Source organism: Montipora foliosa, chromosome 8 (assembly GCF_036669935.1).
Source record: "Montipora foliosa isolate CH-2021 chromosome 8, ASM3666993v2, whole genome shotgun sequence".
In the NCBI taxonomy this organism is placed as follows: domain Eukaryota; kingdom Metazoa; phylum Cnidaria; class Anthozoa; order Scleractinia; family Acroporidae; genus Montipora; species Montipora foliosa.
In genome coordinates, this window is record NC_090876.1 from 28903366 (window position 1) to 28908021 (window position 4656).

General features: G+C 40.0%; 1 protein-coding gene across 2 annotated transcripts in view; it reads right to left on the minus strand.

Moving 5' to 3' along the window:
- Window positions 1-3104: 3104 nt before the first annotated feature.
- Window positions 3105-4656, minus strand: part of LOC137967901 (polypeptide N-acetylgalactosaminyltransferase 1-like) — a 21290-nt gene continuing 19738 nt past the window's right edge. The window contains exon 8 of one of the 2 annotated variants that reach the window (XM_068814498.1): window positions 3105-4656. This exon is cut by the window's right edge and continues 2232 nt beyond it. The gene's annotated coding sequence lies outside the window, so the exon portion shown is untranslated. The other variant, XM_068814499.1, reaches the window with a different exon arrangement.

A 4656-nucleotide genomic window follows, 5' to 3' on the forward strand; every position in this document is an offset into this window, starting at 1 on the left:
ATCCCTTTAATAATGATAACCGTAACCCTAATTACGACTAAAGGCACTGTTTAGGCTTAAGGTTAGTCCCTGTGATAGTTTTAGGTTTTCCAGTATTGCTGTGAACTGTGACCTGCTTTTCCTTCATGCCCCGTGCGTGCGGCACACTTATAAGTTCACTGCGTGGAAGAGTATACCACGCTTAAAGTCTGATTGGTGCATCTTTCATGGGAAATTTTCATGCACGAGTTCACTGCAATTAAAATCGATTCATATTTCCCTTCTTTTGAAGCAAACTTGTGTCTTCGTAAAAATCAAGATGGCTACCGAAGTAAAAGGGTCACAGCAATGGGAAATTTGATCATTTGGAAATTGTCCCTGCTTTATAGCCTTTCCAGAGTTGTGCATAGAGTGGTGCAAAGAAAACAATTTACTTTCGTCTTCCGTGTCCAAAACCTGTGTGAAAACGCAGTCAGTTGGCAAAGACAAAGTGCCGCATCGGGAGATGGATCTGTTTCGCGATGCTCAAGAAAAAACTGCAATGGATAGCCTTCGATCCGCCAGAACACATATTAATTTTCTGACCGTAAACTTTCCTTGAAAAAATATTAGCCCTAGCTACCTGTGGCCGGAAAGTTTACAACTGCCTACAAGACAAGGGCTAACATCATCTCACCGCAGTTAACCATCGCCTTAACTTCGTCGACCCAGACAAACGAGCCCACAGCAGGGCATTGAAAAGACATGATGGGGAGTGAAACGAAGTATGCCTCGCACGGGAACATCCATGGATCTCTACCAAAGCTATTTACTTGGAAGTATCATTGAGCACATTGCCGATCTCTACAAACAGCGATAAATCGCAAAATCCCTCTAAATGCACCGTTCGTGATCCTAAATACAGGAAAGGAAGAAAATATACACTTTGTAGTGTCTCGGCGAATTTTTAAGCAGACAGGAAGAACAATTTCACGATAAAAAGAGCAGGTAGCCATTAAATTTCTTATGACAGTACTTTTATTTGGTTTGTTTGTTATGTTTGCGAATCTGAACCCTATTACAACGATTGCTTGAAACTCCACTTCTTGCGCTTATTCTAAAACTGAAAAATGGGTAAAATTGCAGGAAAAGTGCCGAAATTGCAGGAAAAACTGTTCGATTTTCCGTATTTCAGACAGAAGTTCGACCGACTTTTTTTAAGTCTATATAGACTTAGGAAAAAAACCTCTAAAAAGAAAGAACAAAGCGCCACAGTCCCAAAGGACGTCTATTGTTATCGCTATTGTTTTCTTGAAACAAAGGAGTGTATGCATAATGAAGTAGGGACCTGTGCGGAAATCTTGCCGAGCTTTGCTTCTAATATTTTACTAACTTGGTATTATATACAACACTGAAATCAAATGGCAATTTTTTTTCTGGATTCAACAAACATTGAAGGAATCGAACGCCTTCAATGCATCGAAGTTGTCTGGCATTTACATTTACATTTACATTTACATTTTTGGCAATGTGACATTGTAAAATTATTTGAATAAATGCTTTTTGTCTCTTTTGTGCTTCATTATTTACGGCCAAGGTTCTTTCGAAAATGGTGTGATGTGAACTGTCAGAAATTTATTTAATTGCATATCCTTTGTGACACGGATTGTGTGTCTTGTTTACACGCACGCAATTGAAATAGGAACGGTTTTTTGCCTCTAATAGCAAATATGTTGTTTGTTTCAATAAATTTTGCGCTGGAAAAGGTTTTTGTGAGATTTCCAGCCTTTGTGAATTTAACATGTTGTGTAATTTTTGAGCTTAACAAATTTGCATACGTGAGTTGAAATGTGATACGGGAGGATTTTTGTGGCAGTGCACTGTAAGCAGCGCGTGCATAAGTCACGTAAATAAACAGGTCTGTTGGAAGCGTGCTTGAGTTTCAACAAAATGAGCCCCAAAATCAGCACAAAAATTGTGACGCTGATGAATACTAAAGTAGCTGCTATTTCCAGAACGATGGAATTACCTGGTGATAAGTAACCTCGTGTTGGAGAGTAAATTTTTGACTTTGCAGAAACAATGGTCAACCTCAAGAGTTGGGCGATTGTGGTCTTTGTGTTAAATTCACACATTTCTTGTCAAACTTTATAACACTTCAAAGAAAAAGAAAACTAACAAAAAAAAGCCCCGATATCTTGCCATCATTTGACACAGATGCTTCACTGTTTCGCGAGTAAGCACGCCGCGGTAACTTGATCACGGCGCCCGCTGAATTCGATGTCACTTTCGATTTTGCGATTTACTTGTGCAGCCAAAAGTACAATAACAAAATTGAACGTCGCAAAAATCTTCCAAAATGTTTTTCTCTGATGGTAACTTTTTATATTCGCGGTTTAAAATTAATGTTGTTTTCATGTCGTAAATTTTGTTGCAGATGGCAAGATATCTTATTCTCGACCGACCGTCCTGAAAATTTCCTTCTGCTCTTCCTAAAAACTGTGTATCAATGTTTATTTACTTTTGCATCAATATCTGTTTTGCATAAAGCAAGCTAACAAAATCTGTACCTTACTTAGTTCGCATTCTTGAGCGTTAAAATGGAATTTTCGGCCCTATGCTTCTGTTACGAAGTGGTATATTTTGAAGGTCACCCATCCCGATACTAATCCCGCCGGACAGGGCTTAACTTCAGTGAACATTTGTAATTACAAAAGTGTCAGACAATCAGAGTGCACGCTTAAACTTGTGGTGAAAAGAAGTTGTGAGGAAACTTGAAAATGATCAGTGTGTCAGCCTAGAGGCCAATTGTTTTTGATTCCCTTTTATTTTCTTCAATCTTTCTGGGTTCAGCACTTTGCTAGTAACAACCTGTCTTCTCAGGGGGCTATTTACCTAAGACTTCTATACCAAAGCAAAATCGTGTACCATTAGAGCTACATATTACGCAAAGACAACTTGAATCTCCTGGAAGACAAAACGCAGCTCAGGTGACAATATAGAATAAAGAGCTGTGTTACTGCACTACCACACGTACGCAATGCGTGCCTTTTTGTAAAGATGACAGGATTTTTTCTTTCTGACAAATGATTAATAGGCTAGTAGCCAGGTTTTTTACTTCAGAAAAAGATAAGTTTTTTACATTTACATGTATTAGGTCGGCAAGAACCGTTCGGTTATCACACCAACCGAAGTTTCGTGGTATGAACGTGAGAGCCAAAGGGCCTCCGCTGGCACGAATTCTGGGTGACCCCTTAAATGGTCTTAATGACCCCCTACTTGACAAAATAGGTCCGCCGTGCGTACTTGTGTGGGATTTCAGTCAAATAAACGTTGATGATTAGCATTACTGTAAATGTAATACATTTTGTCATGTTATAGTGATAAATGTCGAGTAAAGATTCCGTAGAATCCCCAAGCTGCAGACGAGAAAACTTTTAGGGGAGAAACATGTTTGGACTTCTAGTTTCGAGGAAATTAGGGGTGCTTCCCATTTCGTAACAGAATAAACCGCTTGGGATGACCAGTGAATAATGGTAACAGTTTTTCCTAAATCAGCAAACCAGCCCAATGAGATGGCGCTTACCATTTGCAATTGTCTTCGGCTGAGGAGAGACTGGAAACGGAAAATTTAGCAAATGGTAATGAAATTTCCACTGTTCCGTTCGATGGGAAATGCCATTTACTGTGGTTTGTGTATTTCCCAGTCAGCAGACAAAGCTGGAAGTGGCCCCAAGTTATCACAGGGGAAGGAGGGGGAGGTGATTGACAGAGTTAAGTGTCACTGAAGTAAACATTTTGCAGGTTAGGGCTTGTAACGCATAACAATTGGGTGCATTTGAGCATACGAGTTTCTCAGCCATCAAATCTTTTGCAATTAACTGCCAAAATGTGTTAGAGTTAACGCGCTTCAGGCATGAACACACTACTTCAGAGACTGGTGAAATATTTGCGTTCGACAAAGAGGTCAATGCCGTCTACTTTTATTCATCAGCGGAAATATTGGAATCAATCTCTAGTAGCCTGAGCAGGCAAGTGCAATTGTCAGCTAACAGTATTCGTGCTTCCAGCTTACAAACCTGTACGTAAACTATACTTTTAGAACTGGCACCGTCACGCAATGTGTCAACAAATCGTAGTTAAAAGAGGGAACCTCAAATTACTAATCGTAAATCTACAGGATGATACATTATATTATATCTGTCCGATATAAGTTTGAAGGCATTACTCCTTGCAATATAGCTGGCACAACTCGCTTAATACAAACGTCAGAAAGGAAGACGACTTCTCCTAACCTTGTAAATTAATCGCACCGAGAAAACAAGTCGAAATTCGCCAAATAACAACAACCGAGAAGAGTAATGGCCGTCAAACACAAATACTCATTCTCATTCCCAGGGACCTCTCTCTTCCTAATAGAGACCACGTGACAAACACTTGGCTCTCGTATACAAATAGAGCCAGCCATATCGCCGGTGCTGAGAAAGTGTGGGGAAATCCCACACAAAAATTGACTGGAATGCTGCCGTTTAATACCACCCAAATCAGTCCCTTCTGTTTTTGAGTAACACGTACCACAGGCAACCCAGTGTACGCTCATGGATATGGAGCGTCTAGTTTAATTTCCAATTCTGTCTGAGGCTAGACGTGCAAGGACAATGCAAAGACAAAGCCTTCCCCACAGACTCCAAAATGGCC